The following is a 25185-nucleotide window of genomic DNA, read 5'->3' as shown; positions in this document are numbered from 1 at the left end:
TGGCTTGGATCTTCAGAAGCTCAGGAGAAGATATTTTCTGGAAGCATTTTTCAGAGATATGAGGGAAACCTTTGAAAAGGCAACAAAGATAATGAAAAGGCAGTAGTCTTCGTTCCACTCCTTTCCACTCTCTAGCCCCGAAGTTCACTTTCAACTCTTTTTCCTTCGAATTTCAAAATAATAAATAAATACTTATTTCTTGATTATTCTTAATTTCAAGCTATGTCCATTGAAATGGAGTGCATTGACATTTTAGAAATGTGCATACTTATCTTTTACCATATAGCAAATTATCCCAAAATAGAGGCTTAAAATAGCAACAATTTGTTTTTTCACTATTTGTGTGTTTCAGAAGTGCAAGTACAACTTAACTGTCTACCTCCAACTAAAGGCTTCTCATAAAGTTGTGCCTAACTGTTGACTGTGGCCATAGTTTCATTTGAAGTTTCATCAGGAGTTGATACAATTCCAAGGCCACCTGAGTGATTCTTGGCAAAATTAGTTCCTTGCTGTCTGTTGGCCAGTGACCTCCTTTCATTCCTTGCTGCAAAGTGAAGCTCATGACATGAAAGCTGGCTTCCCTCAGAGTGAGTAAAAGAGAGCACCTAAGTCAGAAGCCTTAGTACATAGTATTTTATTTTTTTGCATGGGCAGGCACCGGGACTCGAACCTGGGTCTCTGGCATGGCAGGTGAGAACTCTGCCTGCTGAACTACTGTGGCCTACCCAATATCTAGTCTTTTTTATAACCTAATTTCAAAAGGGACATCCCATCACTTCTTTCATATTCTTTCAAAGTTAGTAAGATGGGTTGAATACCAGGAAGCGGGGATTCTTGGGAGCTATTGAAGAGATTGTCTTCTATAGTTCATCCTCTGCCATCAGTAATTGATGTCTATCCCTCATGCAAATGTATTCACCCCCAACCAATGTCTGCCAAAATCTCATCCCATTATAGTATAAGCTCAAAGTTGAGAATATTATTTTAAAAGGCCCAGGTGTGGCTAAGGCTCTTCAGGTATAGTTTCTTAAGTACTAGTCCTCAGAGATAAATTATCTGTCACTCCTACTCTCAGTGTATGTGGTGTGATAGGCGTGGGCTATCTGTTATAAACATTTCTGTTCAGAAAAGGGGGGAATGACCCAGAAAGAAATGGAGGATCTCAACAGCCCAATAACAAATAAATACGTAGAATTAATAATCAAAAACCTCCCACCAAAGAAGCTTCCAGGACCAGATAGCTTCACTGGAAAATTCTGCCAAATATTCACTGAAGAATTAACACCAATGTTTCTCAAACTCTCCCAAAAAAGCTTTAGAGGAGGAAAGACTTTCTAACTCATTCTATGAGGCCAGCATCACCCTTATACCAAAGTCATACAAATATATTACAGGAGAAGAAAATTACAGACCCATATCCTTTAAGAACATAGATACAAAAATCCTGAGCAAAATCCTAGCAAACTGAATTTAAAAATAGATTAAATGAATTATATGCCATGAGCAAGTGGGATTTATTCCGAGAATGTAAGAGTAGCTCAATAAGAAAACCAATAAATATAGTATTCTCATTAATAGATTATAGAAAAATGGCAGATGATTATTTCTACTGGTGCAGGAAAGACACTTGATGACATCCAGCACCCTGTCTTGTTAAAAACACTCAGAAAACTAGGAAGATAAGGGAGCTCCCTCAACATGATAAAGGGGACAAAACCCAAAAATAATATATTCAATGGTGAGACTGAAAGCTTCACCTCAAAGCTATTCAATGTTGCCCCACATTCAATATTGTAGTGTAAGCAGAGCAGTTAGACAAGAAAAAGGAAAAAGGCATCCAAATTAGAAAGGAAGAAATAAAATGATTCCCAATCACAGATTACACAAATCCTGTAGAAAGAAAGCTACTAGAGCTAATAAATGAATTTAGCACAGTGGCAGACTATAAAATCAATACTAAAACATCAGTTGTGTTTCCATACAACAGCAATGAACAGCCTGAAAAGGAAATTGAGAAAACTGTTCCATTTAAAATAGAAACTGAATAAAATTTCTAGTGGTAAAATGAATAAAATATCTAGTGGTAAATTATGTAGTGGTATAAATTATCTAGTGGAATAAAATTTCTAGTGGTAAATTTAACCAAGCATGTAAAGGACTTGGATATGGAAAACTACAAATGGTCTCTGTAAGAAATTAAAGGAGACCTAAATATGTGGAAAGATATTCTATGCTCATGGATTCAAAGAGTTAATATCACTAAGATGTCAATGCAGCCAGAATTGATTACAGATCTTGATGCAATCCCAATCAAAATTCAACAGCCTTCTTTGCAGAAAATGAAAAGTCAATAATCAAATTCACGTGAAAGTGTAAGGAGCTTTGGATAGCCAAAATGATCTAGAAAAAGAATAGAGATGGAGGACTCAAAATTCCCAATTTCAAAACTTATTGCAAAGCTAAGTAATCAAAGTGTGTGGTATGACATGAGAACAGCTGTACAGCCCAATGGAATTGAATTGAGATTTCAGAAATAAACCCACACATCTATGGCCAATTGATTTTTTTAGAAAATTTTTTATTAATTAAAAAAAATACAAGAAACAAACATTCTCACCACCTACACTCAACGATTCACAATATCATCACATAGTTGCATATTCATCATCATGATCATTTCCCAGAACATTAGCATCAATTCAGAAAAAGAAATAAAAAGACAACAAAAAAATATAACAAACAGAAAAAAAAAATTTACAGGCCATACCCCTTACTGATCCCTTTCATTGATCACTAGCATTTCAAACTAAATCTATTTTAACATTTGTTCCCCCTATTATTTATTTATTTATTTATTTATTTTTTTAAGAGAGAGGGAGGAAGGGAAGGAAAGACAGAGAAGGAAGGAAGGATGGAAGGAAGGAAGAAAGGGAAACATCTTTAAACATTTTCTTGTTTTATTATATTTTGTTTGTTTGTTTGTTTTTTACATGGGCTGGGGCCGGGAATCGAACCGGGGTCCTCCGGCATGGCAGGCAAGCACTCTTGCCCGCTGAGCCACCGCGGCCCGCCCTATTATTTATTTTTATTCCATATGTTCCTCTCTTCTGTTGACAAGGTAGATAAAAGGAGCATCAGACACAAGGTTTTCACAATCACACAGTCACATCGTGAAAGCTATATCATTATACAATTATCATCAAGAAACATGGCTACTGGAACACAGCTCCACATTTTCAGGCAATTCCCTCCAGCCTCTCCATTACATCTTGGATAACAAGGTGATATCTACTTAATGCATAGGAATAACCTCCAGGATAACCTCTTGACTTTGTTTGGAATCTCTCAGCTATTGACACTTTGTCTCATTTCACTCTTCCCCCTTTTGGTCGAGAAGGTTTTCTCAATCCCTTGATGCTGGGTCTCAGCTCATTCTAGAGTTTTTCTCAATCCCTTGATGCTGAATCTCAGCTCATTCTGGGGTTTCTGTCCCACGCTGCCAGGAAGATCCACACCTCTGGTAGTCATGTCCCACGTAGACAGGGGAAGGGTGGTGAGTCTGCTTGCTGTGTTGGCTGGAGAGAGAGGCCACATCTGAGCAACGAAAGAGGTTCTTTTGGGGGTGACTCCTAGGCTTAATTTTAAGTATGGCCAATTGATTTTTGACAAAGGTGTCAACTGCACTGAATGAGGAAAGAATAGTTTGGGGTGGGGAAAACTTTTGGTAATGAATGGCATGAGTATAATACAACATTGTTAATGTAATTAACATCACTGAATTATGCGCTTGAAGATAGTTAAAATGGGAAATGCTATAATCTATATAAGTTAACCACAATTTAAAAAAAAAAACAGGGAAAATGAGAAGCATAGGGAAATAATTGGTCCCTAGGAACTCTGAAATCCAGTTCAGCAAATATTTGAAGTTTTTTGATTAGGTCTAAAGGCCTTTAGTAGTTCTCCAAGGTTTTTTCCTCCAGCCTCTGAGCTCCTGATTTCACTTTCTTAATCAAATTTCCTTTTTCATGAAATGTAGTGTGTAGTTTGCATCTGTGTAGTTTTCTTATTCTTTTGCCAATGGAATCTCGATCCAATAGCTTCTTCTCATTTTTTCACAGTGTCTGTCCCTTTCATTTTGAGCGTGTGGTATTTCTGCTGCTAAAATTCTTTCAAAACTTTGTGAACCTCATTTGGAAACTTCCCATAAGCAAAAGTCAAAACCACATGCCTCTTCCTTAATCCTTCAGGAAGTTCTAGTATTTGACTGAGAAGATATGTTAGCACATCATTAATCTTTTCGGGGGCCTTTAGTTTGACTGAATGGTACTTTGAGGTACCACCTTTGATTTTTTGAGGTCCTAACAAGGATTTTATTGTCATACCTTCAACTTTATCTTCGGACCATGTTTTCCTGTAAATGTACTGAATTAGATCTTTTCTTGGGAGCCATGTTAAATTTTAGCATTGTTTTCCAGTTGGTGATTATGAGGGTTTATCAGCTGTAGCTGCTCAATAAACATTTTTTCCTTCAGTTTCTCTTTCTCCTCTTACGCTTTATTAGAAACAGAGGGGAGAAACTAGGTGGTACTTTCGATGCTGACTGGAAACATTTTTAGCCAGATCTCTCAGTTCACTAGGTAAATTTCTATTTTCCACATAACTATAAAATTCAGCGTTGCTAAAGTTTTTGGCACTGAATAACAAGGATCCCCCTTCCTTTCATTTGCCGTAAAGCTTTCTTCACTTTCCAGCAACCCCTCACCTGCAGCTCCCTCAGTCCAAAATTCTATGAACAGTTGATCAGTGAGTGTTAAGCTGTCATTAAGACCTTCCTCAGAATTCTCACAGCTTTTCAAGTTTTCAAAAGCTGCCTAGTACCAAAGTCACTCTGCATTAGTTAGGGTTCTCCAGAGAAACAGAACAAACTGGTTTATGTATTTACACACACATATATGTCCATATATACAAATATATGCACAGACATGCACACATAAATATATATAAGTATATGTACATATATATATAAATACAGTTAGCTAGAAAGAGGGATAGATGGTTGATTTATTATAAGTAACTGGCTCATGCAACCTTAGGGGCTTGGCAAGACTGAACTCCATAGAGCAGTCTGAGTGTTGGAAACTCCAATAAAGGTGAAGCCAAAGTTCTTATTCCAAATTCTCCAGGGGACGCTGGCTGCCTGGCAGTTCCAGCAAGAGCCAATGAAGTAGTTGAGTCTGAATTCCTCTTCTGGCCTCCAAAACCCTCGTTTCTGGCTTTTAAGGCCACTAATTGAATTGGATGAGGAGGCTCCCCACATTTGTTGTTCACAGGTGTTAGTGATTGATTATGCAAATCCCATCTTGAACTATCTCACCTTAACAAGCAGTGCTTGATGAAACAACTGGACACCATAACCTAGCCAAGTTGACACATGAAATTAACCATCCTACACTCTCACATTTCATGTTTTGTAGTGGGAGCACCTCGCTTTAAAGGACCAAAAAGTTACCCCTAATGTTAGCATTTAAGACCCCAGACATTTGTGATCTCGCAATTGCTTTGAGTCAGGAATGTGGGCATGGCATGGCTGGGTGCCTCTGGCTCAAGATCTCCTGTAAAGGTGCAATTAAGTTGTTGATTGGGACCACATTCATATCATATTCGTTTTATCCTCTCTAATAGAGGAGAATCTGATTCTGAGCATATTGATGGCTGTTGTTGACACAGTATTGTTGGTTTGTCTTTTATTTCCTTTTGTCTTAACTGAAAGCTTTTTGTATTGCATTTATCACTACTATTGATTATTGTTAACATCTCTTTTTTCATATTTTAGTATTTTCACTAGGATTTGCTTTTCACCTTTAACTTATCTTCAAATAATATTATACCATTTTACACAAAATATAAGAACCTTAAAACAGTATTCTTTCATTTTCTTTCTTCTATCTTATGTGCTATTGTTGTTACACATTTTGCTTCTACTTATGTTGGTACTCCCCGATACAGTGTGGTAATTTTTCTTTATACGGTCAATTCTATTTTAAAAAACTGGAAACTGAGAAAACAAGTTTTTTTGTATGTATTCCCATATTTACTGTTTCTATCAGTCCTCATATTTTTGTGTTGATCCAAGTTTCCATCTGGCATAATATTCTTTCAGCTTAAAGAACTTCATATAAAATTTCTTGTAGGGCACTTCTGCTGGATAAGAATGCTCCCATCTTTTGTTGACTGATGTTATTTATTTCAACCATTTGGCTTCGTTATTATTTAATATACTGTAAAAATAACTTTTGTACACTTATAAGAGCTGATGACAGAAACTGCTGAGGACTCCTGCATGCTGTGAAGAGAATGCTGATGATGGGTGTTTGCTGGTGTGAAAGTGTTACGAACCCCAGAAAAGTCATGTTTCTTTTAACCCTGATTCAATACTGTGGGTGGAAGCTTTGATTGGATTGTTGCCATGGGGATGTGGCACACCTCATTGTGGGTGTGTCCTTCTGAGTTGATGGAGATGTGACTCCACCCATTCAAGGTGGGTTGTGATTAGTTTACTGGTGTCTTTAAGAGAGCTCATGGAAAGGGAAAGAGCTCAGAGCCTACAGAGACATGGATGCTTAGAAATTTAGAAACCTCAGGAGATGCCAGGAGCTGAGACAGCTGGCAGAAGCTAGATGGTAGCTTCAGAGCCAAAAGAGATGTAGACATTTGAAGATGCTTGGAGTTCTGACAGAGAGAGCACATGCCTAGACAAGGATGTTTGGAGATGCAGATCCCAGCACATGTTGTCATGTGCCTTCCCATGAGATGCTAAACAAGCAAGAACCCAGAGTTTTATCCTGGAGGAGCTAAGTGAAGACCCACAGATACTTAGAGAGGAAACCACTGGCATCAGAAGCTGGAGGCAATGGAACTGGGAACAAGGACCAGCAGATGCCAGCCATGTGCCTTCCCATGTGACAGACATTTTCCTTCCTTGAGTCAAGATATTTTTCTCTGGATACCCTAGTTTGGACATTTTTATGGCAACTGTAAACTTGCAACTTGATAAATTCCCTTTATAAAAGCTGTTCCATTTCTGGTATATTGCATTCTGGCAGCATTAACAAACTAATATAGGTTTCCTCCTTTTTCAGTTCTAGAAGCTTGGGTTAAAAGCATCAAATAATAGACAATTATATTGAGAAATGCTAATGTTATCTTTGACATACATACCAATGACATTCCCTTCCTCACAGATAACTACTTTGATCAGTTTGGCATGTATCATTATAGACTTACTATGTATTTCCCAATATATGTATTTGGGTAAAAATATTTTTTCCCTCCAAGCATTTTTTATAAATCACGGTAAATAAAAAGTTATAACAAGGATGATACTTAATACTTCACAAATAATATACTATCTATTATAAAAATATTCTATTTCATTTAGTAGTAAATACTTGGTTGCCTCTTTACGTGTCTGTATACTTAGATTTACTGTATTATTTTTATTTATTTATTTATTTATTTATTTTGAATGTTTGATAGAATTCAGATGTGAAGCCATGTATTATTTTTAGTTGCTGTGTAAGAATTTCTTAGTATGGATATAATACAATTTGTGTAACCATTTCTCTGATATGCATAGATTGTTACCAGTTTTGGATGAATTTTTATATCAGGCAACTATTTTGTTTGACAAAAAGTATGCCAGTTACAGAGAAGAAAAAGAAATTAATAAAGGTGTATTGTATAACTCATGAAGTTCCTAGGAGGACTGAATAATCAGGTTCAGGTTTTATGTAGCTAGAAACATTGCCAGAACCCATACCACGAAAAAAGCTCCACTTCTGTGTTCAGCAAGTATCTGACAATGCAGTTGGCATGCCAACATGCATAAATTGGGTACTTTATATTGCCACCAGTGTAGCTGCCAGCACTACCCAAGATTTTGACCTTATTACAACTATATCATAGATTCTTCCCTTAGCTTCTCATTCCTTATATCACCAGCTCACTATCAATCAAAGTCTAAGCTATTTGATAAAGCCCAGACCATATTACCCTATTTTCAAGGGAGGTTGAAGTTTCTAGTCTGGAATGCTGAGTCTTTCAAGACTCAAAAAGTTGAGAATTCTTATAACACAGGGGACTGTTCTAGATGTTTGTCAGTCTGAAGAACCGAGAATGTTCCTTATAGAGATTTTTTTGTGCTTAAAAATGCCTTTGCTTATATATTCACTTTGGAAGAGTGCTAATTTTTACACCAAACCTTTACAATGATATATTTTTATTTTATCTTAAACTCATTTTGATGAAACTCAGCCCTGTAGTAAAGTAAACACTGTAGTAAAGGAACAAAGCATTGTAGTAAGGTAAAAAGGAAAATTTTAATTGGGAAATTATTGTACTTATATAATAGAGTTTTTTTTAAAACTAATATCTGTGTTTAGTGTCTTTCTTCAAGGGACTTTCTAGCTAATCAAAGGACAAGGATGATTAGTGATTTGGTCAGTCTGTACTCACTTGGGAATCCATTTTGAGATATCTTAGAGATCTTTGAGGACAGACAACATTGCTTTCAATGAATGACATATGGTTGACCTTTGGAGAAAGAAATCTGTTGTTACATTCTATTTGAAGGGCAATTGTATGTGTTTCTTAAATGCTCATCCAGCATAATATTATAAGTAGACCCTATCTCTCAATGATCTATTACTGAGCAATTGGTAGTTCAAGTTTATGAAGAATTCCTATTAAAAAAAGACCTTTGCATCTTTATGGATCAGATAAGACCAAGGTGAGACTTCCCATTCATTATTACATTTCTAAACTTTGGTGGAAAATACAGATTCCAGATCACTTTACTTATTAAAGACCTTTGATTTCCACAGTTAGTCGTTTTTAATCACATTCTTTGGAATATGAGTCCCTGATTTTTCTGTGATTTTAGTGAGTCAAATGAAACATACTTTCCTTGGCCACAATGGCAAAAAAAAAAATACTTCTTGCCTGCAACATCACAGGTGACTTTTGCTTAATACTTTAGGCCAATTACTTAGCAGTCACTTCTACTGCAGCAAAGTGTTAATTTACATGACAATCTAGTAAAATGATTGTATCAGCTAGAATCTCAGCAGAAAACAAAATTCAACTCAAATGATGAAGATCTTTAAATAGAGAGAGTACTTACAGAACTATGTATATTTGGGTGTGGGGGCTTAAGGGAATTTACAAGGAATGCTGGAAAATCCAGATATGAGCACCAACAGGAAATAGTTATCACTTTTAGTACTGAATGGGCAAGAGGAGAAAATATTCTCAACAGGTCTCAGTGAGTTTTGGAGCTAAGGAGAAACAACCTGGGACAGCAGCTAACCCCAAAGGAAGTTGCAGCCATTGCTATATAAATGGAAGCACAGCATTGTGAACATAATAAACTACTGAAATATACATATCTGAATGTGACTAGAAGCGGAAATGATAGATTGTATATATGGTAACAGAATAAAAATTTAAAAATATCCGTGGAAGGGTGCACAAGTGGTTCAATGGTAGAATGCTTACCTTCCATGCAGGAGACCCAGGTTCTATTCCCAGACTATGCACCCCGCAAAAAATAAATAAATAAGTAAAAAAATATCCGTGGAATTGCGGTACACAAACAATGAGCCCTAAGTCAAAGCGTCCGCTATAGTACAATTACAAAAATGTGCTTTCATCAATTGTTACAGCTGTTCCACACCAATGCAAGTTGTGCTGATGGTGGGTGGTACACGGGAATCCTGTATTTTATGCATGATTGTTTTATAAATGCACAGCTTCTCTAACAAAGAGAAAAAAAGGGGAAAAAGTATTCCAAAGTGGGTAGGGATGGGGAAGAAATACCTCTACCTCTTTCTTTTCCTTTCCTCCAGTTTCTGGCTAAGAAACTTTATTGTTGCAACCTAGTCAGAATATTGTTGCAATGTAGCGGGAGGTCAGCTAATGAGTGGTAGCTGTCCAAGGTGATGCAATTTATATTAGTTGGTCTCATGGGGGCAGGATCAAGGTAGAGAAGGACAAATAATAGATGAGGACGTGTTATTCTCTTACAGTTGAAGATGTTTTATTCAATCTTTTCTTGTCTCTGCTGAGATGCAAGGAAATGAGGCATTCAATATTTATGAACTGTCTTTGTTTTTCGTAGCAATATGTCTTTAGAAACTGGATCAGAAAGTAAAATGACCAGAAGTGGATCATTCTGCAGTATGTACCCAAAACATAAACACTTTTCATTTATTTATGCATTAAGCCAACTCCTGAGAATGAATTGAAGGCTGCTGTGTATAGGATATAGTCACAGCTTTTATCCTTGGGTAGGTTCACACACTGGTGGGGAGAAATGCTGGCTGAAGAAAAGAAATTCGGCTGAAATGGAAGAGAATCTGTCAAAGTGATGAAAAAGGAACTCTATGGGCTTTAGATATACTGCATGACCAGATGGACAAAATTAGGGATTTCTTGAAGGAGCTTCTACCCAGAAGATGTGATTGAATATAATTCTTTTGTGATGTACAAAATGCAAGTGGTGTGTGTGTGTGTGTGTGTGCATGTGCCTGGGGCAGCAGAGCAAAAGGAGAGGAATCAATAATACTGAAGGCAACACACAGAGAAAATGTTAGGGATACCTAATAGTTTTCTGAGATCTTAGAGGTTACATGACATTATCGGGAAACCCATGGTGAGGGAATTTCTATATTGACAGAAATTTTCATCATATTTTTATCTTGACTCTTTTTTTCATCTTGAAGAACCTCTATCAACATCTCATCAATTTTCCAATTCTCCAGGAAGGCAATAGCAGAGGGTAGTCGATGGCATTGCTGGATTTGCACATCAGAGAGTTAGAGTGAGATTCAGATTCTGACCCAAATTTAGATTCCAACCAGATTTTCTGACTCTTTATGTTCAGTGCCGAGTAAGTAGATCTTACTGCCTCTCATGAACTTCGGCTCGCCTGCCCTTTTGATGTAAACACTCATGCCTATCAGAGCTTCCCAGCGCAATTTGCCACAGGTGACCCCACTTCAAAGCAATGTTTGCTTAGCAAAGGTAGTTTACCCTGGCAGAGTTTTCTAAATAATTCACAGACGACTTCTAATAACTGAGAAGAACATGTTGTTCTCAATGTATAAAAAAAGAATAGTTTAAATGTCTGTTTCTAGTCAGGCAAAAAATGCATTAATCAGGGTGCCTAACATGCAATGAGAAATTGACGATAAATAAGTGCAAATTCCCATAATCCCATTATCTGTCACATATAGTGATGAGTGATTACAAAACACTTTCCTCGTGGCAGTTATTCCACAGCTTGGAACTGTGAGACTCCTGGTGTTGGGGTATTGAAAACTTGGGCTTACCTATAATTTTACATTCAGTAAACATTATTTAAAAATGTGAATATGGTCTTCAAATAGAATATTATCAAATTACTCTTGCTTACTTACAAATTTAAAATAAAAATGAGTGAGGAAAAATAAAATAAGGAGTGAAATGAGAAGGAGGCAAGGAATGCTGGAAATCAGTTGGTCTTGCTAATTGACCCCCTACCACTGACAACCTTTCTGACCCCTTGGAGCTTTTCTGATTCTAAAATTTTATGTAATTCTGTGACAACAACAGAAACAAAAGTAAACCCCTGGTGCTTATCTTGCTGAAATTAAGCATTCTTTGAAGTCCCTAAGTATATAAGTAATTCAGACCTCTTTATTTACCATGACTTGTAGAAATGGATTGTAGAAAAAAGCCAATCCTCAGACAAATCAACTTTTATGTGAATATTTATGCATTTAATGGATTTATCCTAATGTGAATAGCCTTAGTTCTTTAAACCTCTTGAGCATTCTTAAAAGCTCCATGGTTTTCTTGTTTGGGAGCTTTTGCTTATAGTTTTTCTTCTCCCTATTTCCTGCCTTCACCTGGATAAATCATACCCATCCTGAATCCTCTCCCAAACTGCAGTCGGTGAACTGTCCTGACCTGTACGTGGTATACCCATGATGGATAGGCTAGTTTCTATGGCAGTAATAACTAACCTCCAGTTCTCAGTGGCTTAACATAAAAAAATCTTTATTTCTCATCCTTACTATACATGCCATGACGGTGTACAGGAGGTTTCTGCATATCGTAACCACCCTGTCGATGAAAGCTTTACTTGTTATACACGTTCATGATTGCCTCCGTGGGGAAGTGTGACCTGGCTGCTGAAATCTCTGGTGGAAACGACACATGCCCCTGCCACGCGCTGCTCACACATCGTAAAGCATGGGACATGGCCACTCCCCACTAAATCCATAGAGGTAGGGAAGAACAATCTTCATATATGATTGGAAAGTGGAGAGTTGTACACGTTTTAAAGAGCAGGAGTAGTTATCAAATTTCCCAGTTGTAAAGAGCAGAACTTGAGCAAATTCTATCTCTGACTTTTCCATGCTGTAACTTCTGGCAAGTTAATTAATCTTTCTTTTCTCATCTGTAAAATGGTGCTTATAATAGTAACTTACATGGAGTAAATTATTTGGATTACTACCTGCAAAGCACTTAGAAGATTACTTGACACTGTGTTAAATCTATACTATCATTTTGCTCCATATTTAGCTTTTGCTGCAATATAATATACTTTTTTTGTTTATATATATACAACCTTCTCATCCACGTAAATGTAAGCTTCCTGTTAGTGGGATTCTCTTTGTTGAATGTTGTAACTCTAGCGCTTAGAGAGTAGGGACACACTCAGGTACTTTATTTTCATTGAGTTTTAGATGTAAGTATTAGCTATTTCAAATCACCAGGGTGCTGTTTATGAAAATTACTTCCTCAGCACAGCAAATTGTACTTTGTGATATGAAGAAATTAATTTAGTTTTTGCATATACTCAGCTAATGGAAGAGGGTCTTATCCTCTGAGATAATTTGGGTTAGTTATTAATAAAGAAGTAAATAGCTGGTTTCTACTTGCTTATCTTGTATTTCTAGGACAGTTAGAAGGACTTGTGAAAAAGAAAAAGACCCCTAAGACTCTTCACTTCGTTTTAAGTAAAATAGTTCCATCTTCCTAAAAATGGAAAATACTTTCTTCTTCCAGATGCTTTCAGTGAATTTTCCTGAACAATGTATGAATTACCTAGAGCAAAGTTTAATGGCATATGGGCAACTTCAATACAATTTTATTCGCAATTTGATTTGGCAAGGTGAGAAAAATAGGTTACTTAAAATCTGTCAGAATTGCAATGCAAGGTTGTTGACAACTGTGAAGAAAAGCTGAAAAACACTGCGCTGAAAAGGTCAACGTTTCTTGTTGATATTTGTTGGTGGGATGGGAAGGGTCTTCGGAATTATCAAGGGCTTCCCACCAGGGACATATATTGCAATAAAAGTTTCAGAGGTCAGGCTTTCTGAGATAAGGTGCAGGACTTGCTTTTTCGCAATAATTCTGAACTCAGAGGTCATTCATGAACTCTTTGGAACCACTTTTCCTCCAAAATCTCAGGTAAGAAAAGTGGGTTAATAAAACTGGGTATTACTAAGGTTTGCAGGAGACACAGAAATCATTATTCTGTGTGTTTTAACTCAGTTTAATATTGTGTTTGGAGACAAAGTGAAAACATAAAAATGCAGTAAAGAGACTTTTGATAAAGTGAATTAATAAATTAACAGATCTAGTTCCATTCTCCCCCTCCCATTATGGTGGATTGTCCTCCTTTAAATACCTTCTTCCTTTCTGAGCCTCGTGGTTTTTGAGGGCAGATCCATAGTTCAAATAAAATGATTGGCGATTGCCAAACAATTTCATTATGTGAATTAAAACACATAATTCCTTACTGGGAAATGTATCTTTTTGGCTTGTAATTTCTTCTGACGTGGACATTCCACAGGGTTTTATATCGGGGAATTAAGGATACTTTGCAATATGCCTTATTATCCCCGGTAATTAGTTATACATACACATATTGTTCCTTTATACTGTAAAACTACATGATAACAGGTATTGGAGTGAATAAAAAATTCATCTATATTTTCCATTAAAAAATAGGTCAAGGCTTTTAAGATTGAAGGCTTAAATTTTTGTTTTCCAAAACTTTCATCAGATGTTAGCATTGCGTAGACTTGGATTAAAAAATGATTTTTTTTTGGCCTACTCAAGATTATTCTGCAGCTCTAGAATTTAACTTAGTATGGTGGCAGAGGTAAGATTAATCCATGATTTGAGTCACTAGCTCTCATGCAGTTTGTACTTTCACCTTGCCTGACATTCTCAGAGCTACATGGATTGACTGTGGGCTGCAGTGAACTGGAATTGCTCAATTCTTAAATTGTCCATTTCTGTTGCAGTAATTGGGTAATACTTATTAAACACTTACTATATTCCTGGCACCTTTATGATCCTTTAAGTGCATTGACTCATTGAACCTTCACCCTCAAGTTAGCACTATGAGACACTTTTATCCTCCCTTTATAGATGAGCTAACGGGATACAGAAAGGTTTTCCTAAACGTGCCACAATTCTAGTAAATGGCAAAATCAGATTAAAATCCAAGCAGTCCTATTTCAAAGCCATTAGTCCTTAAATTCTCAGATACTTTGTCAGGCTTGACTTACTGATTCTCAACTATGTGAATGAAAACTGTGAATTATGTATATACAAATATATATATTTATGATATCTGGGAAGTTCTACTAGCTTGAAAAAGAGTACTATAGCATGAATGTAATATAGCTTTAATCCATTGGAATGAAAATCTTATTTCAGTCTGCTGTCCCTTCCACTTTGAGTCTATTTCTCATAAAAATGTTTTGATATATTAAACATTTTTCTTTGATAATTTGTAGGAAGTTTGTAGAAGTAAATATTACAATGCTTTAATTCTTAGATTTAAATAATGACAAAGTTGAAGTTCATTTATATTTATCTGCATCAAGTAACTAATTTGTTGCTTCAATGATTTCTTCTCAGAGGCTAGATAGGAATATACTATAAAAAGGCTTTGATTTTCTTTTTATGGTAGTAAGAATGCATTGAGGGATCAGTAGTAAGAAAGCAGGATTTAAGTTTCTCTAAATATCAGTTTTCTTCTATCACGTTTGGGATATTGAAAATATAAAGTGACATTCTAAAATCCTCTATGTTAACAAATGAACTATTCAACAATAAATAAGAAAAGCTGAAATGCATATGCTTACAGAAATAAAATTTGGTCTCATTTATTTTGCTAGGTATGTGTTCATAGAATGCGTGATGTTTGCCTCTGTGTATTTCTAATATGGAAGAGGATTATTACAGGTCTGGGTAAAATAAATGAGAATCTGGGTAAAGTGGCTAAAAAATTATTTTTCTCAAAATATAAAAATAGAAAAAAACCTCAAAGTAAATATGTACATTATTCCATTACTCACTTTGTATAGTCAGATGTCTCATTGCATGTCTTTGCCTTTTCCATTTAGAATATTCCAGGCAGGTGGCATGCTAGCTCACGTTTATCATAATTACACTGCATCTTACCACCTGAGTAGAAAACTACTAAAAGGTTGCACATAAATCTTTCGATGTCCTAAAGCTGCATATCAGGACATACATATAAAGGTAAGGAAGATGTGAACAGAGCATTAGATATATTACTAATGTTGACGATATAGTTTCTTGAATGATTAATAGTACTGCTGTCTTTCCCCTACCCTTATCCCCTGTACAAGAGGAGAGTAGATGCTCAAGGTCACTGTTATTCATTCTGTGAAGTCCTAGGGACCTTTGAATGATTCAACATAACCAAGTGACTGTACTGTATCAAAGCACATTAACATTCCTATTAAGCTCTTGAGAGTTTTGGCCTTTCTTAAATGTCAGAACAGGGATATTCAGCAGATAAATTTTCTTCACCTGGATGCATGATATACCAAATGTTTGGGCTCTTGTATCTACCTCAGCCCCCACGGGAGGTGGTGGGCTTAATGAAATGCTGCTTTCCATTATGCAAGAGTTTTTGAGAATTTGCTTAGTGGCGCTATTGTCACGGAAAGTACTGCAAGATGTGACATTGGTGATCAGAGTTGTTTTCATTGTAACCACTCCAGGAATTTTACAAATGAGAAATCCGAGGCTCAAAGAAATAAAATGATTTGCCCCCCAAACAGCCAGTCAGTGGCAGAGCTGGGAATAGAATCCATGCCTTTTGACTCCCAGACCAGTATTCTTTTTATTTTATGACCGTGAACTGCATTTCTCACGCATGTGCTTCTCTGTCCTTTTACACAATTCACTAAATGTTGACAGTCTAAGCAGAGGAATTGAATTTTTCATTAAAATTATAGCAAGGTGTCACATTACACGAGATTCACATTTGAATTTCAACTTTCTTTCTTAAACCATACAGAGGTGTGAATAGTAAAGACCTAACCAGGTAAATTATCATTGTGTCTGGACTTCCCAATTTTGATGTTTTTTAAAATATATTACTAAAATTGAAACATCACTTTTCCTCTACTTTTCTAAGATTTACAATCCTATAGATAGCTACTTATCATCCTGTCAGCTCTTTGCCTAATTTTGCTTTCATCTGGTTCAAATATTCCTTGCATAGGTCCTAGAAATCTCTTTGGTTTTCTTGAAAAATAGCAAAACATTTGTCAAGAAAATGAGAATATGTGCATGTATGTGTGTGTGCTCTTGACCTGTGTGAGTTTCCTGTCCCTTCATAAAAATGCAAGGAATTTTTTTTCTCCAGAAAACCCCACAAATACTACCATTTCCTAAGTGTGTTGATTCTCCTATGCTTAAACTGCTAGTTTCCTACATGAAAGGCTGGGTAGAATTGTGTTTGGTAGTTTCTGAAATAATTGGCATTTGCTGGGATTAAGTGAGAAATCCATTGGCTAAAAGATAACATTTTAAAAAAGGATGTCCTAAACCAAATAGGAAACTACATGAAGTCAGATTTATTCCTTCTTAAAATTAGCTGGAATCCCTGTAAACTGCACTTTAATCTCAAAGAACACACTTGTAATATTATCTATGGAGCTAATTTTAACACTTCTATGATATTTTCAGTTCTGAGAAGATGCTTTTATCTGATTTCAATTTATTATGCCAAGTGAAATACCGCAGTTTTGGACAGTGTACCAGTTTTCATATTATCGATACAAATTTTGAACACTGAAATGGCAGTTTCTGAGCCTTCCTGCTAGCTGGCATCCTCCCTCCTCTCACTTTCAGCTCTGAAAACCACTTTTTCTTTTGCCCAAATCCTTTGCTGGGTCCAAGTCACCCACCAAGTGAGGCACAGCTTTGTCTCTCTCTTTTATTTATGACCAGCCTCCTTTTTTCAGATTGCTTAGAGAACTGCATGTTATTACTGAAATAGAACGTGAAAACTGAAAAAGTTATTGGCAGTCACTCAGTCCAGCCCTTTGATGTGATAAATAAAGACCGGAGAGTTTTAAGTGACTTGCCTAAGTTCAAAACTTGCCAATGACATTGCTGGAGACAGAACCCAAGTTTCCCAATGCTAACTTCTTTTTAGCTTTGCTTTTTCTCTTCATCTGTCTTTGGAAAAGCTACATGAATTCAGTCAGATTTATATGATAAAATTCTTGATAGATCTGGTTGGCTGTTATAAAGCAACATAGTTTTATCACCAACAGAAGGCCCTAAAGTGCCCATACTTGGTGATCTCTGGAGATTTCTTTGAATTTTATACATTGAATCTTTTTGTCTTAACAGATGTTGAGACATCTCACATATTGCCTCAACCATGTTTCACTGAAGACCCAGCTTGAACCTGACCTGCAAACACTGCTGGGGACACCTGGGGGTCAAATGAGGGGACCTACCAGAAGCATATTTAAATTAAAGACTGAAGAGGTTTTTGAAATGAAAACCTGTGCTACTGGAGGATGATGGAGGAAAATACAGAAGCTGGCAGGTGAAGTGTAGGGATAGGGGTAGGCAGTGACGAGAACATCTTGGCTTCTCACTAAAATTTGTCCTCCAGCTGTGCTGCAGGAGCCAGTGAATAAAACCAGGGGCAGTAAGAGGGCTAACAAAAGTTTGTAAAAGAATTTAACCTAAAAAAAAGCTGTTTTAACTAAAATCTCTATAAGAGATTTAGTGTACAATGCAACACATTTTTTTTGGAATCTGGTTACAACTGGAACACAAAAATGCACTGAAGTCGGTCTTTTATCTTCAGCATGGAATTCAGCATTGCTTAAATCTATTAAAGCCTTCAGATAATCCAATGTCTGGCATCAGTGTGATTTATTACTTGGCTTTTTCCCTATATCAGCCCCCAAACTCTTAACCAAGTTCTTGTGTGAGAAAGAAAGCTTAGAGTCTAAGTTTGAAGGGTACAGTCTATTTGAATAAGATACTGAAGCACTTTTAGGAGAAGGATTTTTCTGTAAGGTCTGGGGCACACACAATCTTGCTTTGACATCTGTTTTGGGGAATGTGCACCACAAAAAGAGGGTGAAGTTTTCCTCTCCTGTGCATCATTGACCGCCACTTAAATTTTGTATTTTGAAGGGCCCATGGTGTTCTGGTGGTAATGATGGTGCCCAGTGTTACGTGCTGGGAGTGACAATTGAAGACCTGCTTAGCAAAGAATGCAGTGTCTTTTGAGAGCTACACATAGTGGGGGCAGCATGCCTGGGGTGGTGTGGACGCCAAGCTGATATGGCATGGTTACCCAGGGGGTGCCCATCATAGTCTCTGCAAACACTTGTGAGACCTTCTGTGGCACCTCCCAAGGACACATGGTGAGGTGGATTGACTCATGCTCCCAACAAAGACATGTGCAAGCCCTAATCCTTGGTCCCCTAGGTGTGGACTCACTTGTATGTGGCTCTTCAAAGATCCTATTAAGATGAGGTAAAGTGAATCAGGGTGGGCTTCAATCCATCATGACCGTAGTTCTTATAAGCAAAGGAGTAGAAACCAGAGGAGGAGACAGAAGAAGATGGATGGTCACATGGCAGAATCTGAGACTGAGCCGCTACCAGCATGCTGCAGACTTTGGAGAAAGCATTGCCTATTGATACTTTGATGTTGAGCTCCTACCCTCCAAACGTGTGAGACAATAAATTCCTGCTGTTTAAGGCCATCGGTTTGTGGTACTTGACATAGAAGCTCTGGAAAACTTGGGAAGAGAAGTCAGAGGCTGCTGTGATTCTACGAGAGCAGGTGGAGAAAAAGTGTCAGAAAAATTTTATAACAGCACGATTATTATTGTTAATATGACCTCATTTTTACCCATAAGTTGCAGAAGCCTGGGGAATCTTGAGTTACAGTGTTTGCTCTCCATTTCTCAGGGTTTTTTTGTTTATTTCATTGTTTTTTTTTTAATCTTATTTGAATTGCCTAATTTGGAGTTTTGAAGTACATCTGTTTACTTGTAGTTTCAAATTTATTTATTAAAGGACACGTTCATGGATACTGCAATTTTTATTAATGATCTCACATTATTGTTTTGTTAATTCTTCTAGAATAACATCCTCTAATGAACAAAATGAATGTTAACTGCTCTGTATTTCCTATTAGAATTATAGAGTTTATTTCTAATTTTCTCTTTTGTAATTCTCACATGTCTAAAATTTTCAAGTACGATTCTCAATTCTAAAATTTCAGTTGTCTCTGCTCCAATGACAAATAGCCTAAGGGTAAGGAGAGGAATAGAACAACTTCATCTGCAATATTTTCTGTGTCTGTTTCTAATTTTCCTTGAGGTCATGTGCCCTTGGTCAAACAGGGTCTCCAGATGGCACTGCTGTCAGAAAGATCTAGGGGAATAAGTGATCCAAATGTATTTTTATATCTACTTTTAGCTTCATAAATCACTAGTTTTGTTTTTGAAATGTTTTTCAGGTCAAAGCAGTTTTAAGATCCCTCTTCAGCAGTTACTTGCCATTCTTGCTCTATTCTTCCCATTTTCTGTGTATTAGATACTTTTTCAGTCTAGAATTTATAGTTCCCCGTGCAATACCAGGCATAGAGTTTGTTGAGAATCCACTTTTCATTTCCTGGTAAAGTTGCTTTTAGCAGCAACCAAAGCACTTACTGTTTTGTTTTAAAGAGTTTCTACTAACATAAATCACTATTATCAACACAATCGCATACAACATAAACCCACAAATAGTGCGTACTTTTTCATTTAAGGAGATTTCTGAGCTCTTCTCCAAGAGTTTCCTTTTTATGGCATATTCTTTATTTTGCAATAACCTTCATGCCCATCAAAGATGGAACTTGTAAGCAGAAAGCGTGTGTGCTTTTGTAAAAGTTAACTAAACATGGCGTGCTTTCTTTCCATGCAAATGTTTGTATACCTTTGTTCTGGGAATTACTTCTCTGGGCCAGGGTGAGCTTTTTGTGCATGTGAGGATGAGAAGGCAAATGTTTTTAGGTTTTGGCTATTTTGCTGAAATTATTCATTACTGTTTCTTACGAATAGGATCTCCATTAACATGACAAATAAGATGCTAATTAACATATTCTCTGTTGAATAAGTGATTCAGACAGCTGTATTCATAAATGACCTTAGAGGCACTACAAGGTTCTCCCTCCAAACCACTTGCCCTGGTTCTAAATCCATCCTGCTCTATCTTGGTGGTGCTCTTTGAACAATCACTTTTGCATTAAAGCACCGGTGCAAGGTGTTCTGCAAGCCCCTGTCAAAACCTGCATGCTGTGTGGAGGGACAGGAGGGTTGTTTCATTAGCATTGGCTGGCAAACTGCCACCTTCAATCATTTAACAACTAATAATTGAGCTCCTTTTATGTGCAAGGGAGTGTAGTCAAATGATGGGAATGTGATTCCCTGAGGACATGGAGGATTGTTAATATTTGGTGACTATGAAGGCAAAAAAAAGTCTGAAGCAAGGGAAAAATTGCAGAATGCAGGGCAAAGAAATATCTAGATGGGTTGTTGCAGCTGGGCTCACTTACACATTGGTGAATATAATTTGGGTATGTGTAAATAATATCAAAAGGGAATGGTATTTTTCTAGGGATCTTTTTATTCATCCAAGAATAGTTATTGATCACCTACAATGTGTTTGGCATCAAGAACCTAGGGATTCAGAAGTGCACAAAACTGGGAATTCCCTACCTTCAAGGAACTTACAGTCTAGTGGGGAAAGCCACAAAGTCATAAACAAGTAAATATATAAAGGCAGATAATGATAAGTGATATAGAGAAACCTAAGGGGGAGAAGGAGGGAGTGCTGGGTGAAGAGGGATGAGAACTGGGTGAGATGGTTGTTACTACTTTGTTTAGGGAGGGCAGGAAAGCCTGGCACAAGTGAGAGTTCGAGCCCTGCATTTTGGGAGGGAGGGCAGAAAGGGATCATTCCAGGATAGGAACAGCAAGTTCAGAGGCAGGAAAATACTCAGTGTGCCCAAAGAATTGTAAGGAGGCCAGTGGGCACAAGGCGAGTGAGCTAAGAGGAGAGTGTGGGAGGGGACGTTAGAGAGGAAGGGAGTGAGAAGCAGATCATGGAGGTCTTTGAAGCTGTGGTCAATACTTTGAATTTTGCTCTGAATGGGCTGGTAATTCATAGGCTTTTGAGATGAGGAATGGCATTATCAGACTGGCTGCCATCCTGAGATTGACACTAAGAGCTCAAGGACAGAAACAGGGGGATCCATTAGGAGCATGTTATAAAAATACAGCAAAGAAATGATGGTAGCTTTGATTAGAATCATGTTGGTGGAGGAAGTGATTAACGCTCAGATTTTGGACTTTTATTTGAAGGTAGAACTGGTGAGATTTGGCTGGTCTTTAACTTGTAAGTACATGAGTGCTCTTCTCCCTTCAGGGTGGAGATGTGAGTTGGGGATGGAGGGGGGCAGTGGGCTCTATGTAGAGAAAGCAGTCATGTATTTTCTCCAACTAAGACTTGATCATTTAAAGCCACAAAACTCACAGCTATGTGACACTGGAGCCATGTGTAAAATTTCCAGTAATGAAACTAGCCTACATGATTATAGTCTATCCTTTGGAGTCCAGTATAACAGGATATCTTGAGAAGCCATGCACTGTTCTAATGACCTACCTATTACCACTGTAAGGACAATGCTTGTTTCAAGGGTCAATGCAGGATACAGGACAAGCCAGTATTTTCCTCTAGCTCAGGGGTTGAAATTCTTCTTTTGGAGACCATTAGGCTACAGAAAGTTTCTATTTGAGGGTTCAATTATTTGGAAATAAAGTTTGGATAAGTTTTAAAGGAAGTAAGAATCGCCTTTCATCTGCCTCCACATTCAGGGACTTATCTCTCTACTGCTCCTAACAAATGCATACTATATCACATTCACATTTATCTTGACCCTACCTAGCTGCCAATAAATTCCAATTCCTAGCAAAAGTATTTACTCATACCTTAATAGAGTAACTCAGAGACCAAACTCTTATATGACCTGTAAAAGAGTCTCAGAAATAAAGCTTTGAGGTTGATGGTGAGTAGTGGCTTGATTTATTTTTCTGGTGGGTGGCCCTACCTGGTGCCCACACATCACACTTTTTGTGCAATCTCTCCTTGCAAGTGAGATGCATTGTTCTGTTGAGCATACTTGCTAAATCCAAATGACCAATCTTTTATCAATAAATGTTTACTGAGTGCTTAGCATGTCCTAGGCCCTCTGCTGGATGTGGGGACATGGCTGTAATGAGGCAGGCAAGACAAAGGTTCATATGGAGTTACTTATTCCTGGAGGGTGGTTCAACAGTGGCTCGGTGGCAGAGTTCTCACCTGCCATGCCAGAGACCTGGGTTTGATTCTCAAAGACTGCCCATGCCTATATATATATATATATATATATATATATATATATATATATATATATTCCTGGAAAAAGCATGTTAGGTAGTGGGGAAGTGAAATGAGGAGGGAAGAGGCCCAGCAAGCATGTAGTACTAAATCGTACTAAATCAGAGTCCCACAGTAGGGAACTGGATCAATCTCACAGCACACCTCAGAGTTGTCCAGACCTTGAAGCAAAGGAGCTGGTGTACTTGTCTACTAACGGGTTGCTCCTGGAGGAATGCAGATGCCAAGGAAATTCCAGCTCTCCCCCTCTGGCAGGCAACGTGGGTTTGGACAACCTGATGGCAATCCTCCAACAAAAAAGTGCACGGGTTTAATGTTAATGTTGGGAGAGAAAACACATCTGCGAGGCTGTGAGCATGAAAATTGGTAAGGGGATCAAAAGTGATATGGGCAGAGTAATGACAGTGTCTGAAACAGACCACTAGTTATACCACTTAGGCCCATTCTTACTGCACATTACATTTATTCTACTTCCAGGATCAATTTCTGCTCTTCTCAGTGTGGAATGGATCTGATGCAATAAGCTTGCCACCAAGCCGTTGTTGGTTTCTGTTCTAGTTTACTAGCTGCTGGAATGCAATATACCAGAAACAGAACAGTGTTTAAAAAGGGGAATTTAATAAGTTGCTAGTTTACAGTTCCGAGGCTGAGAAAACATCCCAATTAAAGCAAGTTTGTAGAAATGTCCAATCAAAGGCATCCATCCAGGGAAAGATACTTTGGTTCAAGAAGGCAGATGAACTTCAGGGTTTCTCTCTCAAGTGAGAAGGCACATGGCAAACACAGTCAGGGTTTCTCTCTCAGCTGGAAGGGCACATGGTGAACACTGCATCATCTGCAAGCTTTCTCTCCTGGCTTCCGGTTTCATGAAGCTCCCTGGGAGGTGTTTTCCTTCTTTATCTTCAAAGGTTGCTGGCTCATGGCTCTCTGCTTTGTGGTGCTGCAGCATTCTCTGCTCTCTCCGAATCTCTTTCATTCTCCAAAATGTTTCCTCTTTTATAGGACTCCACAAACTTATCAAGATCCACCCAAATGGGTGGAGACATGTTGTCACCTAATCCAGCTTAACGACTACTCTTGATTAAATCATATCTCCAGGGAGATGATCTGATTGCAGTTTCAAATATACCATATTGAATAGGGATTATTTTGGCCTTTATGAAATGGGATTTTGATTAAAACATGGCTTTTCTAAGGTCCATATATCCTTTCAAACCAGCACAGTTTCTGTGAAGGATGGCACTGTACTGAGGGCTCAGTGTCTTTCTCTGCTGCTGCCTGGTTGGATTTTCAACAGAAAGAATAGTCAGCTTACCCTTGGTTACAGAGCCCATGCTGTTGACCACGTCTGCTTGCTATATAACTTATTTGTGGTGTGCTGTCCTAGGATCGGGTGAGCAAGAGCAGAGGCTTCCTGACATCGCCAGGATGAGACATCCTGTTCACAGGTTATCACGTGCTCTACAATAGATGCTGACTGGTGGACATGAACATGCAACACAAACATTCACACTTTGTGTCCATTCTCATAGAGTGATTCATGCACCTTTTCCTTGTCACCAGTACTCCAAACTTACTGCTTTCAGGTCTCTAGCCAACTAGCTAACCCCTCTGATACTGCCTGGAAAAGTACACATATAACCTTGACTCAGTCTACTTCTTTCGCCACCAGTGTGGAAAACCAGACATCCCACTTGATGCTCTGCCATTGGAAGATTTTCCCGCAGCAGCATTATCTTTCAGGGACACCCCTGATTGTAAATATAGAGTGACAGCAGTCCATTTTAAGTAGAATCCACACACTGAGCCGTTTTCAACCATAAACCAAGTTTGGGTTTTATGTTACTTTACAGCTGGTGCTAGGAATCATCCAAGAGATTGAGGTGTTGGTACAATAGAGATGGATTATATGGGAGTCAGAGACACGTGTTTGTGTAACTTGTACTGTCTGGACATGCTTAAACCAATCCTGTATGTATAATGAATGGCTGCTTACCTGTTGGGCCTTAAGAGATTTTTCAGGGCATATGGTCTTCTTCTGAGTTCTCAGATCTTACATAACCAGCTTGCTTACCTCTTTGACCGTGCAGATCTCTTTCTCAAAACTCTGCCATTGGAAGTTCTGCATCTTTACCTCAATTAATGTGGGTCATTGTTTTTTCTAAGTTTTGAAGAGCCCAATCAGCAAATGTATTAGGGCTGGCTGAAGATCCTCCTGCAATGGTTTTGAACACTGGGTCACAGGAAGGTACTGCAAATCAACAAACTGTCCCCTGTCTGGCCTTCTTGTCTATTTTTATTTTTTTCTTTATATTATAATTCTATATCTTTTTCTGTTGTT

General features: G+C 37.7%; 1 long non-coding RNA gene across 1 annotated transcript in view; it reads left to right on the top strand.

Annotated features, from left to right (window-relative positions):
* Positions 1-356: 356 nt before the first annotated feature.
* The window catches only part of LOC143666026 (uncharacterized), a 72449-nt gene continuing 47620 nt past the window's right edge, over positions 357-25185 (top strand). The window contains exon 1 of the long non-coding RNA XR_013167320.1: positions 357-587. This is a non-coding gene — a long non-coding RNA (uncharacterized LOC143666026). The remainder of the gene's footprint in view (positions 588-25185) is intronic.

This window comes from Tamandua tetradactyla, chromosome 22 (genome assembly GCF_023851605.1).
Source record: "Tamandua tetradactyla isolate mTamTet1 chromosome 22, mTamTet1.pri, whole genome shotgun sequence".
Classification (NCBI taxonomy): domain Eukaryota; kingdom Metazoa; phylum Chordata; class Mammalia; order Pilosa; family Myrmecophagidae; genus Tamandua; species Tamandua tetradactyla.
This window is presented reverse-complemented; position numbering and strand designations above follow the sequence as displayed.